The 25,995-nt window shown below is 44.1% G+C and overlaps 6 non-coding genes across 6 annotated transcripts; all 6 read right to left on the reverse strand.

Moving 5' to 3' along the window:
• Nucleotides 1-2,795: 2,795 nt before the first annotated feature.
• Trnac-gca (transfer RNA cysteine (anticodon GCA)) lies at nucleotides 2,796-2,867 on the reverse strand. The gene has a single exon. It is a non-coding gene; the product is annotated as a tRNA-Cys (tRNA).
• A 909-nt stretch (nucleotides 2,868-3,776) lies between these two features.
• On the reverse strand, nucleotides 3,777-3,848 carry Trnac-gca (transfer RNA cysteine (anticodon GCA)). Its single transcript has one exon. It is a non-coding gene; the product is annotated as a tRNA-Cys (tRNA).
• Nucleotides 3,849-5,553: 1,705 nt separating this feature from the next.
• Nucleotides 5,554-5,625, reverse strand: Trnac-gca (transfer RNA cysteine (anticodon GCA)). The gene has a single exon. It is a non-coding gene; the product is annotated as a tRNA-Cys (tRNA).
• Nucleotides 5,626-10,190: 4,565 nt separating this feature from the next.
• Nucleotides 10,191-10,262, reverse strand: Trnac-gca (transfer RNA cysteine (anticodon GCA)). The gene has a single exon. It is a non-coding gene; the product is annotated as a tRNA-Cys (tRNA).
• A 7,218-nt stretch (nucleotides 10,263-17,480) lies between these two features.
• Nucleotides 17,481-17,552, reverse strand: Trnay-gua (transfer RNA tyrosine (anticodon GUA)). Its single transcript has one exon. It is a non-coding gene; the product is annotated as a tRNA-Tyr (tRNA).
• Nucleotides 17,553-18,515: 963 nt separating this feature from the next.
• Trnac-gca (transfer RNA cysteine (anticodon GCA)) lies at nucleotides 18,516-18,587 on the reverse strand. The gene has a single exon. It is a non-coding gene; the product is annotated as a tRNA-Cys (tRNA).
• Nucleotides 18,588-25,995: the final 7,408 nt, after the last annotated feature.

Genomic DNA, 25,995 nt, shown 5'->3' on the forward strand with positions numbered 1-25,995 from the left:
ATCAAATCAGCCTTCCCTCCCAAAGCCACACCAACTGCTCTCAGGAAACTGCATGTTGGATTCTGGGGGACTGTGAGAAAGTCTCACCCAACTTTTTCTATGGGCTTCTACATTTCCATACCCCAAAATGACCCAGATATTGATTACTCCCCAAGTCCAATAAGGCTCAGTGACCAAGCACACCCGCCTCATTGGCCTGAGGATCCTTTGCCTTCTACCCTTTGTGGTCCCAGCCTGGGCACTTTCATTTGAGAAGAGCCCATCTCAGACTGACAGACACAGAGGACAATAGATGGCAAGATGGGAAAGAGCTCAAGGCCATCAGAGAAGTCTGAAGATCCAGGATCATAAAGCAGGCAGGATCCAGGCTAGAGGGCCAGGATCCCAGCCAGCCTGGTTAGGGAGCCACCAGCCCTCCACAGTGACCACTGCCCAGTACCTGACCCCACTGCCGATGCTTGAGCTCCAAGGTGAATTCCACATTGAGCCTGCCTCTCTGAGCAATTTCCTTCACACTCAGTTTTTCTTGGGGTATAGAGTTGGCCAAGTTCAAGGTATTAGCCATTGTGCTGAATGATTTCATATGTCAAATTGGATATTCTGTGGTAGGCAGATATTTGGCCAAACACTATTGGAGCTGCTGCTGTGAAGGCATTTTTTAAATTAACATTTAAATATAATTAATACTTAAATCAGTAGACTTTGTGTAAAGGCCATTACCACTCTAAAGTGGGTGGTCTCGTATAATCAGTTAAGCCTTAAGAGGAAAAACTGAGGATTATGAGAAAGAGGGAATGTGCCCCAAGACTGTCTTCAGACTCAAGCTGCCACATCCCCTTTTCCTGGGAGTCCAGACTGTGCAGGCCAGCTCTTAAAATTCTCTCTCTCTCTCTCTCTCTCTCTCACACACACACACACACACACACACACACACACACACACTCTCTATTGGTCTGTGTTCTCTGGAGAACTGGGCCTAGCACCCACATATTTGGGAAGGATACATCTGCTGCTTTTGTCTTCCTTAACCTATCTAGAATAGATCCTGTCTTCCATTCCGAGACCCATGAGCACAGACTGGGTCTTGAAAACCCAGGGTTTCTCTAGATTGACAGGTGTCAGAAATTATTTCTGGTGAACTCCTTATCTACCTTGCCTCTCTCTACCTGGATGGCAGACTCACATGGTAACCATTGTGGTCCTCCAGTGAAAAGCAGTGGCCACCTAGATCTGAACCAGGGACCTCTTGATCTGCAGTCAAATGCTCTACCCCTCAGCTATGGCCTCACGTGTCTATAACCTCTCATTAGCCCCTTTTCCTCCACAGCACCTCTTATGGTTTAGATATGAGGTGTCCCCAAAAGCTCATGTGAGAGACGATGCAAGAAAGTTTAGCGGTGTCATGATCGCGCTGTGAGAGCCTTCACCTAGTCAGTGCCTTCATCTGCTTGAACAGACTAACTGGGTGACGACCGCAGGCAGGTAGGTGTGGCTGCAGGAGTGGGTGGCTGGGGACGTGCCTGTGGGGTGTATACTCTGTCCCTGGTGAGCCCAGCTTGGTCTCTCTCTGCTTCCTGATTGCCATGTCCTGGGCTCTTTCCTCCCCTAGGCCCTCTATCCTGGATCCTGCCTGTTTTATGCTCCTGGGTCTTCAGACTTCTCTGATGGCCTTGAGCTCCTTCCCATCTGGCAATGGATTTGACTAACTAAGGACTGAGACCTCTGAAACCATGGCCCTCAAATAAACTCCCCTGTGTTGCTCTTGTCAGGTCTTTGGTCATAGAGGTGAAAAAAACTGGCTGAAGCAGCACCACACCCAGGCTGTCTATGATTCATAGTCCAATGCAGTCTCGGCAAGTTCTGGAAACCGCCAGGTTTCTCTACTTAGTCTGCCCTACCTAGGCAGCCTTTTCATGTGCAAAGGACACCAGATGCCAGTGTTTCCATTAAGCCCACACACAACGATCAGATAAGAGCTTTCATGAATCTCACAGAGCTCAGGAAGGGCCTCCTCTACACTCCAAGGCCTCAAGGAGGGAGCCCGTTATCGCCCTCTATCACACATTCACTCAACAAACACTCATAGAACTTGTCAGGAACTGGATCCTCTCATACACGTAAAGGCCACAGAGACTGGGATCTTCAGAGTCTTAGTCCAGATATTTCCATGAGATTCTTCACTGATGTGACAGGAGTCTAAGCAGAGTCCTGAGGGAGCAGGAAGTAAGCAGCCTGCTGCCAGGGGTCAGGAGGTGCTTCCTGGAGAGGTGACAAAGAAGATTTGATAGAGAAAAAGCTGGGCTCCTCAGCCCCATGGACCTGTTGGAAAGTGGACATCCATGCAGTTAGGAACACTCACGGTCATTGCCTGGGAGGACAGCCTGTGCATAACCAGCCCTGACTAGGAGGAACCTCAAAACAAGCATCTATCTCCTTCTACAGAGGAGGACACAGATGTGGCCTGAGCAGAATCAAGAACACAAGGTGAACACACTCAGTTCCCACCTGGGATACGGCTGAGGGTTAAGAGCCAAAATGGCTCGCTCTCTCTCTCTCTCTCTCTCTCCCCCTCTCTAAAAAAAAAAAAAAAAAAAAAAAAAAAAAAAAAAACATTAAAAAAAAAAAGAGCCAAAATGGTTGACCTGGGCCAGTATGTGACTCCTTGTTATTTACTAGTCCAGAAGTTTTCTTGTGTACCGCTCACTTCTTCAGCCATTTAAAAGTAGCCAGATCACCGGGGTGACTGTCACATGACATGGCAGCCTCCCACACCTGTCATCTAAAAGTCTTCAGCAAGGGAGCACCTGGATTTGAACCAGGGACCTCTTGATCTGCAGTCAAATGCTCTACCCCTGAGCTATACCCCCACTCATGCAGAGCCTCTCATTAGCACCTTTTCATCCTCAGCACCACACCTGGCCACTCTGCATGTTCCAGCAAACTGCCAGCTTTCTCCACTGAAGTCTGCCCTCCCTTCTTTCATCTCCAACCTTAGCTGGTCCCATCCCACCTCAGACTGCGGAGAGCACCTGGAATGGACTCCAGTGCTTCTCTAACACACAGTCATCAGACAAGAGCCAGTGACACAGGGTCTTTAGTGGACCCCACACAGCCCAGGGAGAACCTCCCCAAACAAACAGTCATGGAGTTTGGTAAGTGCCTGATCTGTCATCCATGTTGAGGTCACAGAAACAGGGAAGACATTGTCGTTGTTCCTCAAAAAGTCTTAGTAAAAACAGGAGAAAAACCCAGGAACAAAATATTCCCACTGATGTGGCAGGACCCTCTGGGGTCAGCAGGGGCTTCTCACAGAGGTGACAACGAAGAGTTGCCTGAGGAAGAAGCTGGGCTCCTCAACCCCGCAGACCTCTTATAAGGCTGGATGTCCATGCAATGAGGGAGCCTCCTGGTCACTGCCTTGGAGGACAGTCTGTGACACAGCATGACCAGCCATGCCCTGGAGGAGCCTCTCAGCCTGCCCTCTGCTGTCTCCTTCTGGAGAGGAGGACACAGATGTGGCCAGAGCAGAACCCAGAGCACAAGTGAGCACACTGTGGTTGTGTGCCCAAAACCCCCACATGTGATTGGAGATGGAGTCATAATGGAGTCCACATGATGAGGAAGGGCTCTGTTCACCAAACGCTCTGGGCCAGGGGATGATGCCTGGGAACCACTAGGGGTTAAGAGCCAAGATGGATGACGTGGTCACTATGTGACACCTTGTTCTTCAGGGCTTTAGAAGTTTTCCTCTCTGGCATGTAAAAGAGCCTCCAGCAAGGGGGCACCTGGGTTTGAACCAGGGACCTCTTGATCTGCAGTCAAATGCTCTACCCCTGAGCTATACCCACTGCTGCCTAGGAGTGTGCAGTAAGCACCTTAAACATGAAAGGCCACACCCTGGATTCTCCAGGAGATATGCACTCGATAGTGTCACCTACTTCCTTCATCCTACACTTCCTTCCTGTGTCCACACCTGCCTTCCACCTCTACTTAAGACCAGCACCCTCCCCTCTCTAGTCCCCAGGTGAGGCATTAATGTCATGGATGTCTGCAGCTGGAACCTCCTTAAACTCAACTAGAAGAGCCAGACTCAAGGAGCTGGCTGCTCAGCAGACCCTGTGGAGGTGAGGGTGGAGCAGGATTGGGCAAAAGCAAAACTTCATGCTTCTCCCTGAGAACTCCCACATGAGATCCTCTGGGAACAGAAACTAGGGACGATGTGTTTCTCTAAAAAGCTTACTGAGCAATTCCGACTCACAGTTTGGAGATAGTAATTTAAACTGTTCCCTTCCATGCTATAGACCTGGAAAAAAATGACAGTAATTAATAATATCCAAACAAAACACACCTGATTGGTGACAGGCTCATAATAGAGTCCACATTCATGAGGAAGAGCTTCTGTGCACAAAACAGTGGGGAGCTGCCCTGCATTTGTGCCACTCAGTCTGCACGTGCAGTGTGAGTCTCGGGCACCTGGTGGGCCAGAAGTGACAGAGGGACAAAGGGAGGAAGGGGCCTTGACTTTGGCTTCTGAGGCTGCAAGCAGAGCCCTTTCTCAAAAGGCTCACACCACTGGGGACCCTCAAAACATGCCAAGGGGGTGCACAGGCTGGGGACAGAATGAGAAGAAAAAGAAACCAATGCAAGAGAATTGCCCACCCAAGGAAAGAGGCAGAGCCAAGAGCACTGAAGGGCTGGGGCACGGAGGTCACATGGGGCAGCAGGAGAAAGGGAGGGGTGGAACAAAGAGAACCTCTGCCCCTCTGGTCTCTCCTTGCAGGAAGATTCAACGTTAGGGGACTGAGGAAGAGAAAAGACCCTGTTTTCTATACGTTTTCTGAGAGCAAAACCAGAGAGCATCTGCCTGTGCTCCTCAGTCCAAGATCTTACTCAAAGCAACCAGTGTCGCCTAATGAGCCTGCTTCAGTGCTGAGTTTTACTGCAGGGAGTCCAGGCCTCCATTATGGGCCTCCACCACCCCTGCAAAGCTCTGCCTCTACAGTTTGTCACCTTCTCCTCACCTGTAGCTTCATCTAACCTGCATGCCTTTCCTACAGTTGCTCACCTCCACCCACCTGGCCACTGTCTGTCCCTGCAGACCCAACTGTCCTTTACTCAGGGACTGAAGACACCAGCTGGACTTCATTACTGGTCTCCTCTGAAATGTTCTTAACAATGATATGATGATGTAAATTCCAACAATTTTTCTGCCAGTTAGAATCATTGGTTGTTAGGGTAGATGTTAGCAGGGGACAGTGCTCCCCCAAATTAAAGTTCCCTGACCTGAGTTCTGCTGATCAGAATTACTGCATGTGATCTGGGTTTGAATAAAGTCAGCCAGTAATAATGCAGTAATGCAAGTTAATCTGGGTAACTCTGATTCAGTGTGTTTCTCTGTAATACAAACACTACAGAGCAAGCAAGGCTATTTAGTCAGCACTTGGAGATGTTGTGGGATAGAGAGTGATACTATTTATCATCCTCCCAGCAAGTTTGGCCACAGCAGAACACAAAACACTGGATGCACTTCAGTGATTAAAAATTTAGCACAGTAGGGGGCACCTGGATTTGAACCAGGGACCTCTTGATCTGCAGTCAAATGCTCTACCCCTGAGCTATACCCCCTCTTATGTCAATGAGGTTTCATTAATATCTTTCACTCCAACAGCCACACCCAGACTACCTGTGACCTATGAATGGCTTCAGGATGGGAGTTCTTGGCAGCTGCCAGGCCTGGGTCAGTGGAAACTCATCATCTTGCTACCTACAACAGACAGCACCCCCCACCTCAAAAGCCCTCAGCCTGTGTCTTCCCAGCCTTGGGGCCAGGTGGGTTATTTGTGGGGTTTTATTGACTGGGGGTAAGTTTTTTAAGTTTTTCTTATATTAATCCTTTGTCAAGAGAGTAGCTTGCAAAGATTTTCTCCAACTCTGTAAGTTCTTTCTCTACATTCTTAATCATTTCCTTTGCTGTGTAGAAGCTTTAAAATTAAATGCTATTTGATTTATTAATTCTTTGTACTACTTCCTGAGCTTTAGGGGTATTATTGAGAAAGTTATTACCTGTACCTATGTGTTGGAGTGTTGACCCTATGTTTTCCTCTAGGAGTTTCATAATTTCTGGTTTAATTTCTAGGTCTCTGATCTATTTTGAGTTGACTTTAGTGTAGTGTGGGAGATAAGGATCTAGTCTTATTCTTATACTTATGGATAGCCAATTTTACCAGGATCATTTGTTTAAAAGGTTTAATTTTCTCCAATGTGTTTTGGCAACTTTGTCAAGAATCACATGACTGTATCTATGTGGGTTTGCCTCTATCCCTTCTATTCTGTATCTTTGGTCTATATGTCTGTTTTCTATGCCATACAGTTTTTACTAAAGCCCTGTAGTGTAATTGTAAGTCAGGTATTGTGATGCCTATAGCATTGTTTATTTGCCTTAAAATTGCTTAGGTATTCTGAGTCAGATATAAGAGTTGGTACTCATGCTTTTTCAGGAACTCCATTTGCATGGTATATCAAAATCCATTCTTTCAGACTCAGTTTCTGGCTGTCTTTGCTTGTAAGGTAAGTCTCTTGCAAACAACATATAGTTGGGCCTTGTTTTTTTTAAATTCATTCTTCCAGTCCATGTTTTTCAATTACATTTATATTAATGTTATTTTACAGATGTTTATTAATTCATGCCTCTTTTATTTATTTCTAATGTTTAATTTGTTATTTCTTCTCATTTGTTTAACTACTCTTTTTAAAATTTCTTTTTTTAAGATTTTTTATATGTATGCACCTTTATTTTATTCATTTATTTATATGTGGTGCCTCATACATGCTAGGCAAGCACTCTACCACTGAGCCACAGCCTCAGCCCTCTTTTAAAAATTTCTAATGAGATTTTTCCATTTGTGATTTCTGGGTTTTTTGGTTTGGGTTTTTTTTTTTTTAATTTCTTTTGTGTGTAGTATTTCTTTCAGAATTTTCTGTAATGCTGGCTTACAATTCTATTAGTTTCTGCCTATCTTGGAAGGTTTTTATTTCTACTTCAATTCTGAAGGATAGCTTTGGTGGATGTAATGATCCTGGTTGACAGTTATTTGGTTGACAATTGTTTTCTTTCAAAGTTTTGAACACATCATTCCAAGCCTTCCTGATTTACTAAGAAAACAGAAGTAATTCTGATTGGTGGCTACCAATTATGACCTGATGTTTTTCTCTTGAGGCTTTTAAAATTCTATTCTTGTTCTGTTTGTTAGTCATTTTAATTATTATGTGTCATGGAGAGGATCTTTTTTGATCTTCTGTATATGGGGTTATGAATGCCTCCTGAATCTGGATGTCATCTCAATTTTAAAATTTGGAAGTTTTCTATTATCTCCCTGAAGAAACAATATCCATGCCATTAGCCTGTATCTCACAATCCTCTTCAATTCCAATGTGTTAAGGTCTGTAAACAAGTCAAAATAACACCTGGTATTTTGCCAGGGGAATGTTAGAGTTCGTAAACAAGTCTGGATGGTGCCTAACAAAATGCCAGAGGGAGTGGTTTGAAAAGTAACAAAAGCGAGCCATTAAGTTTGGAGATTCTTATTGGTTGACTGATGTATCTAGTTTATGCTAATTAAGATAAGCTGTGCAAAATGTATAAATACCTCTGTTGTCCTACAATAAACGGCTCCTACTCCTGCTGTATCAACGTACGCAAGTTATTCGTCATCCCCCGGCTATTCTGCTGCAGCTGGACTGCGGCACCAATACATCTTAATTTTGCAATCTTAATGTTTCCCTGAGTCTTGTATATTCTGGTCATGGTTATTTACCTTCCTTTCTTAAATATGATCTAAGTGTTCAAGGTTAGCCACTTTGTTTTCCAGCTCTGAGGTTCTATCTTTAGCGTGTTCTACTCTATTGGAAATCTATTGGCCTTTTTTAGTCATTTTTCATTTTTATGACTTCTGCTTGGTTCTTTTTCATATCTCTAGCTCCTTATTGAATTTCTCATTTATATCCTAAATTGACCTCATTAATTCATTCAGAAGTTTTTTTGTATTTTCTGGAAATTCATTGATCATTTTTATCATCAATCTTTTGAATTATTTCATCCACTTCAGTACTTTTGCTGGTGAATGATAAATTTTAGGAAGCCACATATTACCTTGTTTTTTCATATTTCTTTGTATTCTTGTGCTGGATTTTATGCATCTGTTAGGATAGATTTTTCTTATACTCTTATTTGTTAACCTGCTTAGGGCCCAGTCTTCTCTTGCCAAAATATTCTGGACTATAATGTTGATGTGAATTTTTCCATTTCCAAATGGGCTTTGAGGTACAATTTCCCTGAAAGTTCTTTGGTGATGGTTAGTATATTTTGATACAGTTTATATTGTGTCAGAGCTTGAGGATTCCATTTTCCATACAGGTCTCAAAAGAGTGGTATTCTTTTTGTAGATCTTCCAATTGTATTGTATACAGTGGAATACAATCTCTATGATTGCTTTTCTTCATTTCACACCTCTATATATTCTAAAAGACAATTAAAGTTATATAGATTGAGACCCTTCATGAGTATGGTTTCCACAGCCTTTGTATTAAGTCTCTGTTTTTGTTGAAAGAATGGATGTCTACGAGTGGGATCTGTGGATGGTCCTCCTAGACATTACTACTTGAAATATGGTCATTAATTTGAAGTTTTTGTCTCTTTTATTTTTATTTTAAAGTATCATTGAAGTTTGAGCATGGTTAGTTTGTTTGGAGAGAAAGGTATTTTGCCTCTTGGCTGGGTTTAGCTTAACAGAAGAATCTCTATTCTGTGAACTTGTAGTGTGCCACTAGATTCCCCGGACCTCACAGAAAAAGGGAGAAACAAACAACATCAACAACAGAAGCAAACCATATTCAACATTAAAATAAATGTCCAGTGTCTATGGAACCTACAATACCAATTGTTACAAAAATAAGAATGGTGGTGTCAGCAATCGCCAAAAGCAAAAATAATGAATAGCCATGAACTAGATCTGGCATTAAAGTAAACAGCAAGTATCAACTACATCATCCACAGTACTAACAACTGCAACAGCATGAATGGTGGTGATAGGAGTTATATAAAACAAACGGTTCTAAAATTTGGTAAAAATATAGAAACTGCCAGCCTTCTCCATTGGAATGTGACTTTACCTATTATATCTCCAACTTTAATGAGTCCCCTCAATCTCCACTCTCAGACTGCTGGAGGCACCACATTTGCACCTAGAAAGCACACCTGACTCCAGTGTTTCCCCTAAATCCACACACAGTCATCAGACCGTGGTACTGATCTTCAATGAACCTCACACACAGCCCAGGGAGAGCCTCCTCCATACTCCAAGGCCTCAGGAGGGGACTCATTATTTTACTCCATCACTCATTCCCTCCGCAAATGATCATGGAGCTTGTTAGGTACTGGACCCTGTTGAGGCCACAGAGAAAAGGAAGGCATTGTCCTTGATCTTCGGGACAACTATTTCCATAATATTTCCACAGAAGCAACAGGAAACTAAGCCGAGACCTGAGAGAACAGGAAGTAAGGAGCCCCTGCCCAGGGGGTTAGGAGGAGCTACCTGCAGAGGTTATATAGAGGATTTGCCTAAGGAAGAAGCTGGGCTCCTAATCACCACAGACCTCTTAGAAGGCTAGGGTTCACTGGGTGTGGTGGCACACGCCTGTAATCCTGGTGGCTCAGGAGGCTGAGGTAGGAGGATCATGAGTTCAAAGCCAGCCTGAGCAATTAGCAAGGCTCTAAGCAACTTAGTGGGACCCCATCTCTAAATAAAATATAAAAATGGGGATGTGGGGATGAATCTCTGTGACTGCGTGCCCCTGAGTTCAATCCCCAGTACCAAAAAAAGGGGGGGGCTAGATGTTCATGCAATGAGGGAGTTTTGTTGTTGACTCCCTAGAAGACAGCCTGTGCCAGAGCATGACCAGATGTGACCTGGAGGAGCCTCACAGCCAGCCCTTTTCTGTCTCCTTCTACAGAGGAGTACAGAGGTGTCACCTGAGCAGAATCCAGAGTACAAATGAACACACTGCAGTTCAGAGGCCTGGAACAGGGCTAGGAGTTTAGGGCCAATGTGGATGGACATGAGCCATTATTGACTCCTTGTTATTCACTACTTTAGAAGCCTTCCTCTTTGGTATCTAAAATGAGACTCTAGGCAAGGGGGCACCTGGATTTGAACCAGGGACCTCTTGATCTGCAGTCAAATGCTCTACCCCTGAGCTATACCCCCTACTACTTATGAGTGTGTAATAAGCCATCTAAACCTGGATGGTCACACCCTGGATTTCTCCACCTTCCAATGTGCACTTGCTAGTGTCCTACCATCATATATGTCCGACTAGGCCACACACCATCTTTGGGGTTATTCTAGCCTACATGGCTTTCATTCCAAAGCCCTAATTCCATAATCCAACATGTTGTCCCCAACTTTAGGATCATGTCTTCCTTCCATAGTATAGAGAAGAGGAAGAGAAGAGACAAGCCTCTCCCTGTAAGACATTCTGATCTAATTGGCCTGGAGTGGGGCCTGGGAAATGGCACTTTTATAGACTCCTCAAATGATTCTAATTTATATTGGTGGTTAAGAACAACCCACAGTAAAGCCTCAGCATTTGCTGGTTGTGATAAAAATGTTTATCCTGGTGGGTACTAAAGAAGTTGAAATTTCAGGGGTCTGTTAGAATAGGTAAAGAACAGGAATAAGAAGTGAGCACCAGGATTTGAACCAGGGACCTCCTGATCTGTAGTCAGATGCCCTTCCCCCAAACTATACACCCTCCTACTCCTATGAGGCTTCATTATTTCTTTCACTCCTACAGACACACCCCCGACCTCCTGTAATTTATTAGTCACTGCTTCAGGATGAGAGCTCTTGGCAGCTGCCAGGCCTGGGACAGAGGAAACCCATCCCCCTGCTGCCTACAACAGACAGTCTTGCCTCCTCAAAAGCCCTCAGCCTGTGTCCTCCCAGCCTCAGGGCCAGGTGCAGACTGCAGCCTGGAGAAGCATCGGCTGCTAGCATGGCCCTCACATCTAATGCCAGGGACCTCATGGTAGGCCCCCACAAACACAAACTCCAGAGATTGAGGTGTCTGCTCGGACACACTTAGGCCCCTCCTAAATTGGGCCTGACTCTCCTGGCCCAATACTCAGTTCAGGGCACTTTCTACAAAACTATAATCTAGGAAAGAAGATTCAGTTAATATAGATGTAGAATGATACAGAATGAGCCTCTCCAGGAAATAATCAGAAGTAGGTTTAGGAATCCTTGAAGCATTAAAGAACTGATACCAATACAGCTCAAGGACCCGGACATGCTCCCAGCAGCAGGGTGACATAGATGCCAAAGCTTGGACTCTGAAGCCAGACAGCCTGAGTTCAAGTCCTGGGACAGATCACTTCTCCTCCCTGTGATCCAGCTTAAAACCCGTAAAATGTGTATAATAAGAGTACACACTTGACGGGTTGTTGTATAGAATAGATGACTTAATCCATGTATTGCACTTCAAATAGCACTGGCACATGCTAAGTTCTACATACTGTTTGCTGAACAAATAGACTTACCAGGAATCAGCACCATTCACTGAGTCAAGAAGAATAACACTGGAACTCACCCTGCAAACACCCCACATATGAAGCTGTTAGAATAAATCAGAGCATTTTACATGAAAGAGGAAAATCGAAATTGAATCGAGGAGGAAAGACTACCAAAATGAACACAGATATAGTTTGAATGAATCAAATGAGACATTCAAGAAATGAAAATGTAATTGACATGTTTTCCTTTTAATTTACTTTTTAAAATATTTTTATTTATTTTTTTAGTTATAGGTGGACACAATTGCTTTATTTTTTTATTTTATGTGGTGCTGAGGATCGATCCTAGTGCCTCACGCATGGTAGGTGAGTGCTCTACCTCTGAGCCACAACCCCAGCCTTAATTTACTTTTATTGAAGTATAGTTTATACAATAAAGTGTGCAAATCTTTATGTACTACTTGATGGATTTTTACATATGCACACGTGTAACCACCTGAATAATAAGACACAGTTAGTCTCTAGCACTCAGAGGCTCCTGTGGACTCCCTCCTTATTATACCCTCCTCCAAGACCATCAGTGTGGATGAGTTGGCCTGCTCTGGAGCTGTGTCTACATGGAATCAGACACTAGTTATTCTTTTGAGTCTGGCTTCTTTCACCCAACTTCATGTCAATTAGAGTCACCCACATTTGTCCACTATGGCAATAATTTGTTATTTTTAACTCCTGTTTATTATTCTGTGTTATGATAAAACACCATTTATTCATGTATATACTATAGATAGAAATTTCATCCAGTGTGGAGCTGTTTTAGTCAGCTTTTCCTCTCTTTCACCAAAAGATCCAACAAGAAAAATTTAGAAAAGGAAAAGTTTATTTCGGCTATGGTTTCTGAGTTGGTCAGCCAACTCCATTCCTCTGGGCCCAAAGTGAGGCAGAACATCATGGGGTGTGGTGTAGTACAGGGAAGCAGCTCAGGATATCACAATCAGGGAAGAGAGAGAACACCACTCACCAGGAGCAAAATATAAACCCCAAAGGCACACTTCCCTCAGTCACAGCCTTCCTCCCCAGTTACCACCCAGCTAATCCATACAGTAGATTAATCCACTGATTGATTAATGCTCTCCCAATCTAATCATTCCACCTCTCAACACTCTTTCATATATGACACATGAGCTTTGGGGGGACACCTGATAGCTACACTGTAACAGGGGCTATGAGGAAAGTGCTGCTATGAGCATTCCTGTATATTCATAGACAATCTCTGAGGTCTATCTCTAGGAATATAGTAAGTAACAGGGTACTCATATTGCTAAGTAATAGGGTACTCATATTTTTTACACTAAAAATGCCAGACAGGTGTCTAAATTGGTTATACTGGATTCCACTACCACCACTAGGTTGAGTATTGCTGTGGCTATACATCCTCATCAACTCGTGGAATTCTTAGTTTTTCCCATTTCAACTGTTCTGCTGAGACTCCAGTGACATCTCCCTGGCAAGCAATGATATTTGACATCTTTCCATATGCTTAATAGACAAAAGGTTTATTTTGCCTCACAGCTTCATAGGTTCAGCCCATGGTGCACTAATTCAATTGCTCTGAACCCACGGTGAGGCAGAACTTCATGGTGGAACAGTGTGGTGGAGGAGTACTGCTCCCTACATAGAGGCCGGGAAGCAAAAAGAGAGGGGAAGGGACCACAGGGAAGATAAACCCTTCCAGAGTAACCCCCACAGTGATCGCCTCCTCCAGCCATGCCCCATCTGCCGACGGCTACCACCCAGTCAGTCCATTCAACCCAGGATGGATTGATTAGGTTACAGCTCTTAAGAGCTAATCATTTTAGGGACTTTCAGGGGATGCATCATATCTAACTAAAACAAGCCACACCTTGTCCCCAAAAACTTATGTCCACCTCAAAGTAAAAAGAGCTTCCGACAGTCTTAACAGTTCCAGAATTGCCCAAAACTCCAAATCCAAAGTCTTCTCTGAGACTTAAAGCAAACTCTTGGCTATGAGCCCCTGTAAAAATTAAAATCAAGCGATACAATCACCCAGAGTAAACATCTCATTCCAAAAGGAAGAAATAGGAACATACAAAGAAGGGATGAGACCAAAGTCAGGCCAAACTCTAGCCAGGATTTTTGGTTACTTTTTATTCTCCCAACGTTTTTGTTTAAGACTTGCCCTATTTCTTTCTAAAACATTTAGTATAAATGAATGGAAACTACAATCTCGAGCTTTTGCTATTTTTATGGCAAAAAAGATAACATTATGATTTCCATTTCAATCTTCAACAGTTAAGATTATTCATTCTTTCTATTTCTTTTTGTGTTGATCCAACAAGAACAATCTGGAGGAGGAAAAGTTTATTTCGGCTATGGTTTCTGAGTTGGTCAACCAACTCCATTCCTCTGGGCCCAAAGTGAAGCAGAACATCATGGGGTGTGGTGTAGTACAGGGAAGTAGCTCAGGAATCACAATCGGGGAAGAGAGAGAACACCACTCACCAGGGGCAAAATATAAACCCCAAAGGGGCACACTACCAGTGACCTACTTCCCTCAGTCACACCCTACCTCCCCAGTACCACCCAGCTAATCCATACAGTAGATTAATCCACTAATGGCCACAGGATGTAGACAAAGATCGAAGTATAAGTGAATGAGATTAATTGGGAAGCAGTTGCAAACTGTGCATCATGGCATCTACAATTCCATGGATCTCCCTTTATTTCAAGAAAATATGTTCTTGGGCTGAACAGAGTTAGACACATCCTAGCAAGTCGGCCAGAAGATACATACCACATCCTGTACTTACAGGCAAGTTTGGAGGGACCAGTGGAAGACTTCTGAGGAAGAAAAGGCCTATCAATAGACAAGACAGTGTGAAGCTTTGCCATCAACTCTTAGGAACTAGATATGCTAGGACCTACATAGCTCTGACACTGTATTTTCCATTGAACAAGATCAGTTCTGGCTGGAGATGTGGCTCAAGCGGTAGCGCGCTCGCCTGGCATGCATGCGGCCAGGGTTCGATCCTCAGCACCACATACAAAAACAAAGATGTTGTGTCCGCTGAAAACTAAAAAAAAATAAATATTAAAATTTCTCTCTCCCTCTCTCTCTAAAAAGAACCACAGCTCATCAAAATGCATTCTGCTGTCATACATACCTAATTTGAATAAGTAAATTAATTGATTTAAAAAAAAAAAAGATCAGTTCTGCTAAACTAACTAAAACAGATTAGTGAGAAGGGAGAGAGAAGCAAGACCACCAAGCAAAGAGTTTCGAGTTTCTCTGTCTTCATGCAAATTATAAAGATTCTAAAAATCTTTCTATGCCATCTAATATTACAGTTTATAGGCAAAACTGGCCTGTAATATCCTTGTACCATCATTTTAACGTCATTGGAAACTATGCTAATGTAGCCTTTCTAAAGAATGTCATGTTGGACTACCAGTATTTTCTTTTTTTCACTTTGTTCTGAATTATCATTCTTATTTGTTTCAAAGAACAGCTTTTGTTTAATTGATCCTACCTTTATTTTCTGTTACCTTAATTTATGTTTTCATTAATGAGTCTTTAATACTTTCTTCATTATTCTTTCCTAGAATTTAGTTTTACCAATTCATTTAAATCTTTTTTTGAGATAAATTCTTAGTTTGTTAATTTTCACTCTATTCACATTATTATAGATGAATTAAGGCTATAAATTGTCCTCTAACTACTGCTATTGCTGCAACTCACAAGTTGTAATACCTAGTATTTTCATCACCATCAATTAGTACATAATATTTCCTAATGCCTACTATAATTTCTTCTTTGATCCATAGATTATATAGAAGTGTAATTTTTAGCTTTTTAACACATGAGAATTTTATAAATCTTGTTGTATTTTCTAATTATTTGATGTTATTGATTTCCAGTTTAATTTTATTTTTTTATTTTTATTTTATTTATTTATTTTGTGGTGCTGGAGATTGAACCCAGGGCCTTGGGCATGCAAGGCAAGCACTCTACCAACTGAGCTATATACCCAGCCCCAGTTTAATTTTATTTTGATCAGAAAATAATCTTTATGATTTTAATACTCTGGATATTCTAAGTTGCTTTATGGTTCAGTATAGTTATTTTATCAATACTTCATGTGCACTTGAAAAAATGCATATTTTGCAGTTAAGTGCAAGAGTCTTTACATTTCAATTAGGTCAAGTTTATTAATAATGAGGTTAAATATTTGGTATCACTTCACAAGACAGTTTTTAAGACTTTTCATAAAAGGGATCCAATGAAGATTTGTCCATTTCTCCATTTTAGTTTGATTTACCTCTGTTCAGTGTGTTTTGGGGCTGTAATTAGGTTTACCCAAAATCAGAATTTCTGTTTCTTCATGGTGAGTTGACCTTTTTAACAATACTGAAAGACTCTTTCTCTTCTAAGTGTTAGTCAGCTTTCTATTACTGTAATAAATGCCCGAGATTACCAATTTTATTTTAAAAAGTTATTCAGGCTCATAGTTTTGTAGCTTCAGTCCCTGGCCACTAGGCTTTCTTGCCTTTGGACCCATAGCCAGGCAGCATATCATAGCAAGGAACGCATAGCAGAGGAAAATCATTTACCTCATGGCTGAGATGTGACAAAAGAGGGGAAGAGGATGGGGCTGGGGTCAGGCTATCCCCTTCAAGGACATACCCCACTGAAGGAGAGCCTCTCACTAGGCCCACCTCTTAGTTTCCACCAGCTTCCAATAGCACCATTCTGAGGACTAAGCCTTTAATGAGAGGTTTTCAGGGATGTTCCAGATTCAGACTATAGCACTTAGTAAAGCTTTTTTGCCTCAACATCTATTTTGTCTAGTATTAATGAAGCTACACTGCATGGCACCTGCATCTGTCTTTTTATTTTTAACATGTCTGTATCCTTGTTGTAGATGTGTTTTCAGTGAACAGGACACAGATGGTTGGTTTTTATTTTTTCAAATCAGCAAAATTCTTTTACCTGGTACATTTACGTTGGCGTATTTGGCATTGTTTTCAACTGCTTTAAATACACACACACACACACACACACACACACACACACACACAATAAAGCAATATTATCATTAGCAGTATTGTTCTGATTCATAAAATAAGACACTACAGATGTTAATCAACTTATCAGAGGTGATCAGAGTCATTCACCCGGCAACCATCCTGGAGGTTCTGCTTAGAATCAAAATCAGACATCCCATGGAAGCTTTGGAGGTCTTCCTATTGCTGCCAGATGTGGGCAAGGTGCAACTCATCCTCAGAACCCTGAGCACAGCACACTGCTGGCACCTGCTCCGCAAATGACGTTCAGCAATCAGTGACTGTAACTGAGGTAACCCTCCTGACATCCACAGCCTCCCTCAGGTCTTCACCTCCTGACTGTGTTTGTCCTTGTTGGCATAGTCTCAGCCCTGTCCCCCATCCTAGACTGCCAGTTAGGGACCCAGGAATGCAGAAACACATCTCATTACTCAGTGGCCAGCTCTGGGCCAAACCAAGCACCATTTCTCCCTGTGAGCATGGGATGAAGGTGGGGTGTGCAGGGGTGAAAGAGAAGGAGAAGGACAGGGTGGCGGGAAGGGTGCTTCAAGTGGCTTCTGAGACCTACTGTGTGTGCACTATGCTCATGAGGCAGGAGATTTCAAGTCAAAGTAGCCTTTGGGCTCTTGGCTGATTGTAGTGGAGTTGGGGATGTAGGCAGGCCCTATGCATGAAATGGATATCAGGGTTATATAGCTGTGAGAGAGGCTCTAAGGTGGTTTCCAAAACCCTCAATTAATTAATGGAGGGCGTGATGTTGTTGGTCTCGCAATATCACGCCCTCCTAAGAAGTACTGGTTAATTTAGCTACCAAAATAGTAGGTACATAAGGAGGCACTGGGATTTGAACCAGGAACCTCTTGATCTACAGTCAAATGCTTTACCCCTGAGCTATACCCCCACTTAAGAGGAACCTCTCATTAGCTCCTCTTTATCCAGGGCAGCACACCCAGGCTACTGTGATCTATAATGCAGTTTTCTATGCATGTTCTAACAACTGACAGCTTTCTCCACTGAAGTCTGCTCTCCTCTCTTACATCTCCAACCTTACCTACTCCCCCTCAGCTCCTCTCCCACCTCAGTCTGAGCTGGTAGAACCACCTGTGCACCTGGAAAGCACACCTGATCCCAGCATTTCCCTAAGTCCACACATAGCGATCAGACAAGAGCTTCTGGTCCTGGTCCTCAATGAACCTCACACACAGCCCAGGAAGAGCCTCTCGATACTCCAAGGCCTCAGGAGGGGGCTCATTATCTCACTCCATTATTCATTCCCTCAGCACACAATCACCCATGATTGTACTAAACCTTGTCATCCATGTTGAAGTGAGAGAGACAGGAAAGACATTGTCCATGTTCCTCAAAGAGTCTTAATCTAAATATGAGAAAAGCCTAGGAACAAAATGTTTCCACAGATGTGACAGGAACCTAAGCAGAGGCCGGAGGGAGCAGGGAGAAAGGAGCCCCTGCCAGGCATCAGACTGGGCTTCCTGGAGAGGTGAGAAGGAGGATTTGCCTGAGGAAGAAGCTGGGCTCCTCAACCCCACACACCTCAGAAAGTTGAATGTCCGTGCAATAAGGGAGCCTTGGAGAAGAGCCTGTGACACTGGAGGAGAATGACCAGCCATGCCCTGGAGGAGCCTCTCAGCCTTCCCTCTGCTGTCTCCTTCTGAAGAGGAGGACATAGATGTGGCCTGAGCAGAACCCAGAGCACCAGGTGAACACACTGTGGTTCATGACTAGGACATGGCTGGGGTTAAGGACCAATATGGATGACATGGGCCATTATGTGATGCCTTGTTATTTACTACTTTATTTACTACTTTAGAAATTTCCTCTTTGGCATCTAAAAGAGATCCTTGCAAGGGGGCACCTGGATTTGAACCAGGGACCTCTTGATCTGCAGTCAAATGCTCTACCCCTGAGCTATACCCCCTGCTGCTTGTGTTTGTATATTAATCACTCTAAACCTAGATGGCCACACCCTGGATTCTTCACCTTGAGATGTGTCCCTGACAGTGTCACATACTCATCACTTCATCATATACTTCCTTCCTGCTAAGCCACACCCCTTCCTGCTTATGTAACTGCCTATGTAACTGCTGACCTCTACTGTGACCAGCACCCTTCCCTCCCTAATGCCCAGGTGAAGCAGTGACATTAAAATCATGGATGTTTATAGCTGGAACCTTCTTCAGAAGCCAATAGAGCTGCTGAACTCAGAGCTGGCTGCTCAATAGACTCAGGGTAGGGCTACCTCTGATCATGTGCAAAAGTTCTAGTTCTCCCTTGAGAACTCTTAACCAAACCCTCTGGGAAAGGGACATAGGTATCATGTGTGGCTCTGAGAAGTGCCCTGGGTGATACTGACTTACATTTTAGAGCTATTTATTTAATTTGTGCCTTTTCGTGGTATAGATCTGAGGGCAGGGGGAATGACAGTAGTTACAATTATGCCAAACAAAAGATATCTGATTGCTGACAAATCTTAACTGGAGTCCACACCTAGGGCCTTTGGCACCAAATGCTCTGGAGCAAGGGATAAACTGCTCCTTTGTCTCTCCTATTTCTCCCCTCATTTTCTTCATTTGCAGAATCTCTAAGTGTTCAGACAGAAGAAACCTGAAGACAGGACTCAATCCATAGAAGTAGGAGTCAGAGAGATCCACGGTCTGTAAAGCCATACAGAGAAAATACAATGCATTGTTAACGTGAAAGGAAGGGGCAGCCACTTCTTCACAAGGCTGGCACCTCAGGAGTTCTTTAAAATGTGCCCAGAGGGTTCATCTCTATCAAAGAAATAAAATTTTAAAAGGAAACTAACACAGAGAAATGCCCACCCAAGAAAAGTGATAGGAGACCAGATCAGGTCTGAGGGGTTTTGTGGGGAAGTCCCTCCGCAGGACTCTGGGAGGGTGAAACAAACTCACCTGCTCACCCTGTGTTCCCTCCTTGCAATAGATTCAGAATGTGGGGTCCCTAGGGGGTAAGGAAACTGTTTTCTACTACTGTGTTCAGAGATCAAAAATGAGAGTAGGTAGGCAGATCTGAATTTGAATCAGGCACCTGTGATCAGTCAAATGCTTTTCTCAAAGAAACTGCTGTTGCTATGTCATCCTTAAGGAAAGGGAAGGTTCCCAAAAATTAGTCAAGATAAGAAAACAATGAGAGCCCAGACACATATCATCTTGAAGAACACTGGTTTTCTCTCAAGTTGCAGAAAATTAGGGCAAGTGGGTGTTATTTGCAGGCAGCGGCTTTCTTGCACACACACTTTCATGCACAGCACCATGGAGTGCCTGTCATGGTGGGACACGGCCCGCTCAGCTGATGGTTCTTCTGTAACCCAACCTACAAAACCCCTTCCCTGCAGTCACTGGTGAGATCAGAGCACCCTGGAGAGGAAAGGGCTGGTCCTGGTGACTGCCCCTGGACAAAGCATCAAGAGGGATGAAGACGCTGCTTTCTAATGAAGCCCCAGAAGCACTGGGTGCAACAGAGGTGCACCTGCCCAGCCCATCACCAATGGACCTTCCCTGCCAGTATTTCGTGATAAACCTTCTATCTCATGTCTCATTTACCAGTGTCTTCCTTGGTCTCTGGCAACCTATACCACTGCCCTACGACAGTTGGGCAGTTTCCGTTGTTTAATGAGCATGTTTCAGTGCTGAGCTTTACTGCAGGGAGTCCAGGCCTTCCGATGGCCTCTACCACCCCCTCAGTCCTCTACCTGGAGAGCTGGTCCCCTCCTCCTCACCCACAACTCATCCCCCTCCCCTGACTGGGTCTCTCGGGAGCATCTTTCACCTGTGTTACACGGTATCCAAGGATTTTATAGTGTGCTGTTTGCTCATTCAAAGTCAACTAGGAGAACCACAGATGCGCACACACGGATGGGAGGCCCCTTCTCGGGCCCTGAGCTCACCTTCCATCACCCAGAGGGTACTCAACTGCCTGATAGGCTCTTTTCTACTCTGCTCCCCCAAATCTGAATTTCTACAATAAGCTGAAGTTTCCTCTCCCTTTGTTCACTAGCTGGTGGGTACCGGGGAGGCAGGTGTAGGAATCATGGCTGTTAGGATGCCACTTCACACGCCACCAGCTCAGTGGTTAAAGCAGGTCCCAGGCCTGAGCCTGAACTCAAGGGCAGGGAAACAGGTCCTGTATCTAATGGAAGATCTGAAAAAAAATCTCACAGCAAAAGACCCAATTCAGGATCAGCCAGGAACTGGCCATTCAGACTCACCTACCCTCTCGGTTAGACTCACAGGCAGATATACTCACCTCTACCCCAAGCCCCAGAGGCCCATCCCATGAAGTCAGGATCTTGTAACTACGTTAAATCCCAGGAAGGCTTCCCTTGATCCAGAGGTCTCTGACTTTAAAAAGCCAGATTACTGTTCCTCACCCATCCCAACTCGAGTAGAAGTGCAGGAACAGACTTCCTGCTAAAAACATTGACACTTGAAGATTGGACAAAATGGTCATAGAAACTGGCTCACAGACATTCAAATGCCCCTCTGTCACCTTTGGCTACAGCTGGAGCTCCCTTCTAGATGCCCATTTCCGTGTTTCCCTGCATTTCACAATCCTATGACAGAACAAACCACCCCAAAGCTTAGTGACACAGAACAACAAACTCCTCATGGTTCAGCGACCTTCCTTGATTGGACTTTGGTTCTGCTACCTGGGAGTAGCTCCCAAGTCATTGTTCTACAAAACCCTCAGCCCTGCCCTCTAAGAATCTGTCATTTTCCATTATCCTCTTTTGCGATTTCAGAAGAGGTCATTGTAGAGTATGTGGTTTTGGTGGCTGAGCCGTCTCCTTGTCTTGCTTCCCATCAGTGGAATATTAGAGGCCCAGAAAGGTCTTTTTACTTCTCAGATCGTCTCGGTCCCTGAGAGTGTCTTGTTTTTATATAATTACTTTTTAGGAATAGTTGGACACAATACCTTTATTTGTGGTGCTGAAGATCCAACCCAGGGCCTCACACACACTAGGCGAGCATTCTACCAGGGAACCATAGCCCCAGCCCCCCTGAGAGTATCTTTTAGTCTAGGTTGTTAATGCCTTTGTGAACAGAGCTCTCTTTAATTTAAAAAAAAAAAAACTTGTGTGTTTCCTATGTATTTGATTCCATTTTCCAAAAGCCATGATCCTAATTCTTTTTGATATTGCTTTCCCCCTAGTTCAAAGATAAATATTTGGGCACATTATATTTTGTGGAACAATACCCTTTATATTCTTAGAACACCATTGTCCAACTGAAAGCATCTACTTGGCACCACCTTATTTATATTAGTGATCTTAAGAAAGGGCATGGAATCCCAGTGGCTTGGGAGGCTGAGGCAAGAGGATAGTAAGTCTAAAGCCATCCTGAGCAATTTAGCAAGGCTGGGCCACCTAAGTTAGCTATTAAAATTGCATGTAAATAGGGGGCACCTGGATTTGAACCAGGGACCTCTTGAACTGCAGTCAAATGTTCTACCCCCAGAGGTATACTCCCTGTTATACCAGTGACACCTAGCTAATACCTTTTATTTGTGTGGTAATACTCAGCTTTGCAAGGTTAAATTATAGTCATCCTCAGTACTGACTTCCAAGAAGATGCCAAACCTGATTTACAAGATACCTTCCCACAATCATATAGTTTTCCAGGCGTATCCTTGAGTGGGATCACCAGCCAAAGAAGAGAAGCTGCCTGCAGATCCCTCAGCCCACTTCCCATTGTTTTTCTGGTTTAGCCCAAAAGTTGGCCAACTATCTTCAAAACTGTCCACACTCTCTTGCCTGTCCCCAGCCTGTCCTCCTTCAGTGAAGACAGAAGGGTGTGGTTCCAATGCTGGAGCTCTGATAGTTGGCATTTAAGCAACAACACTGCAGAATCCCTCTCTCCCTGCTAGAGCAACTGCCTTGGTTTGGATATGAGATGTCCCTGAAAAGCTCACGTGGCAATGCAGGATGTTCAGAGGTGACGTGATTAGATTTTAGAGGTTTACCTGACTAGCGGATGGTAACTATAGGCAGGTGGGGCATGGCTGGAAGAGTAGGTCACTGAGGCAGTGCCTTGGGCATTACATTTTGTCCCTGGCCCTTCTCCTCACACACTGCCTCCTGCCCCCCAGCTCTCCTCTGCCTCGCCCTTCCACCATGCTGTTCTGCCTCACCTCAGGCCCACAGCCATGGAGCTGACCAACCATGGACTGGACCTCTGGAACCATGAGCTGTGGGAGGCCATCCTCGCACGTGATTTGAGTTACCTCCCTGGCTGGGTGAGAGGCGCTTAAACACAGCCTATGTTAAAAAGCATTCCCCAGCCTTTCCCAGGTCCGAGGGCTTGTGCGTGCAGAGGCATGCCTGGCCACTGATCTGAAGACCCAATCGCCGGCCCTGACCTTGGGCTGCTGCCCCCCTTAACCTTCACTGGATGGGATTTTCCCTGGAATTTTTTGTTCCTCAACAAAAGCTCACTCCCTGGTGTACTCTCCCTCTCTCGCTAGTCTCTTCTGTAAACCTCGCCACCGCATTAGGTGGCTGGAGGCGGGAGCTAGGAGAAGCCGTCTCGGAGCTGCGTTAAAGGTCATGAGAGTCTGTCTCTTTAATTTAAACTCACTAGCAATTTCTTATGCACCGAACCTTCTTTCATGAAGCTCGTGCTGGTGCGTGGCAGGATGAGCCAAAATAAACTTTCCATCTTCTAAGTTATTCTTGACAGGCCTTGAGGTCACAGCAACAAAAAGTTGACTACCACAGCATCCAAGCCAGGTTTTAGGCCTTTGCCGTGGTGAACTGGCAGTGGCCTCACCTCCTTATGGAGAAGTGAGTTTCATCTTTCCCACTGTGCCGTTTCTGGCATGGGAGAAAGCAGTTTATCGCGGGAAAATTTCTGCCCTACATAGAGAACCTGGATGTCGTGACTTGTCTCCCTAGGCGGGACCCCCAGTCTCCTGCACCAAATTGCTAATGTTGGGAGGAGGAGGGCTGGAGAGAGCTTTGGGTTGCTATCTATTCCTAGGAAGCCCCGAGGAATTCTGCATGAGAGTCCCTGCCTTCTGTCTGAGGATCCAATAGGGTTGAGAAATCAGAGATACGCAGGGGGAGGGGAGCCAGATACATAGAATGTGAGGGACTTCCAGAGAGCAGGGAGAGGTGGGAGACAGTTACCCATCCACACCACAGTTGAGCAAGGGCTGACCTGTAGCTTCCAGGTCTAGGGAGGATCACAGTTGCAATGGAAGACTGAAAAGTAGGGTAGAAGGTAAGCAATATCTCCCTGTGAGTGAAGAAACACATGGAGCTTCACACTTAACAGGAGCCCTCTTGATCTGTGGTCAGTGCTCTGAGCCAGACGTGCACACCCTTGCTGTTATGAGGGTCTAATCAACACCCTTTGCCTTCACTGGCTCGCCCAAGCTTTCCCACAACATTCGGGAAGTTTCTACTCATCTCTAGAATTGGTAAGACCATCAGCCAATTCCTGCACAATCTCCCCTCAAAAAGCTCCTTCTCTGGTCCCCAGGGTCCTCAAACCCTAGCCCCTGCTCTCGTGCCTGCAAGCACAGGCACACACACCACTTCTCCTCCATCTGTGGTAAGGTCAGCAGCCGGGAGTAGCATTGACAGAGCTTTAGGATTGACATGTCTGATTTCCTCATTTCACCTCAAGTTGAAGAGATCCTGCTGACCGTTTTTGAGACACATGCAGAACCTACATCTGGAGACATTTCTCCCGTCTATGAATCTATGCATTTAACCCTAAGGGTGGCGGTTGTTGAACTTCCCAGTCTGTCTGTCTTGGACCATGGAAAAGTTCCAAGAAGCATCACAGAGACAACACAGCAGGAGGTCACACAGGGTCTCTGGATTTGGGCCAGGAAACTCTGGAGCCACAGGAGAAAGTTCTACTCTGAACGTCACCTCTATCCCCACTACATGGATGCTTTTAATGTCACATGTATTTTTTTCTTTCAAAGTATCTTGTGCAATCATCTTTAAAAGTCAAATATTGTTTTTAAAGCTTAAAATAAAAAACCCTAAATTCTTTGTATTTTTCTTCTGCCACCCAGAAGCAGCCACTTTAGGCTATTTCTTCTAAAGTGTTTATCTCTGCAAGTATTCATAAAACTAGTTTATCAGGTTTTGATATCATTAACTGACTCCCAGAGATGAGGATTACAACTCATTTGCCTTCTTCCATTCTCACTTTCCCAATGTGTTTATATCTCAACTTTTGGTTAGATTATCTCACGTTTTTATTACTATGATTATTAATAGTGTTTATGTAGTGCTTAGTAGAACTAAGAATTCTGGTAGAACTGTTTTATTTATTCTGAAGTTAGTGGTAGCCTGATGTTTTCAAATCCTTAGTTTTCTTTAAATGTCCAAGATTTCCCACAACCTTATATAAAACGCCCTTCAAAACAACATTCCACGCTGTGAAAGTGTCAGATAATTCACATTTCTACTTCTTCTTTGCTAGTAGCCACCCAGCTTTGTTCTGGCTGCTCTGTGGAATCTGATCCATGCCCTGGGGCTTCCTTCACCCTTACCAGGACTTTCTTTCTTTCCTCTTCTCTCCTGTGTGGAAATCCCTCTTTCCAGGGCTTAAATCTCAGATGTTTCTTAATGTACTTCCTTATTATGGCAGATGATGGCCTCCAATGTCTTTCTGTGAGAGGGGTTGGGGTTGGGGTTGGGGTTGGGGTTAGAGTTAGGGTTAGGGTTAGGGTTAGGGTTAGAGACAAATTTTGTAAGACCTTGTGCCTGGTAATGCCTCGATGATCACCTGAGTAAGAGTCTGAGTGGGCTTAGATCTCTAGTTATAAATCAGAGTATTTCATATTGTAAAAAAAAACTTCTTGTTCTCTAGTGTCTAATATTGTTTAAAAGTCAAGTGCCATTGTGATTCCCTATCCTTTGAGTATCACCAGATTTTTTTACTCCTCAAATTGTTAAGATCTTTCTTCTAGTCCTGGGCTTCTTTAAGTGCTCTGTGACATAGTTGGGTGGGTCACTTTTTATTCATTGTGCTGAGTACTTGGAGGTCTTTTCTCATGGGAATCCACATCCTTTCATTTTGGGTAATTTTCTTGTATAAAGTCCTCCCACCATTTTCTCTTTCAGCAAATCTCATTAGTTGGTTTTTTTGTTTGTTCATTTGTTTTGGTACCAGGACTGAACCAATCCCCAGCTTCTTTTATTTTTATTTCTTTTATTTTGAGACAGGGTCTCACCAAGTTGCTGAAGACCTCACTAAGTTGCTGAGGCTGGTCTTGAACTTGGTATCCTCCTGCCTCAGCCTCCAGAGTTGCTGGGATTACCAATGTGTACCACCGTGCCCGGC

Source organism: Urocitellus parryii, chromosome 3, assembly GCF_045843805.1.
Source record: "Urocitellus parryii isolate mUroPar1 chromosome 3, mUroPar1.hap1, whole genome shotgun sequence".
Lineage (NCBI taxonomy): Eukaryota > Metazoa > Chordata > Mammalia > Rodentia > Sciuridae > Urocitellus > Urocitellus parryii.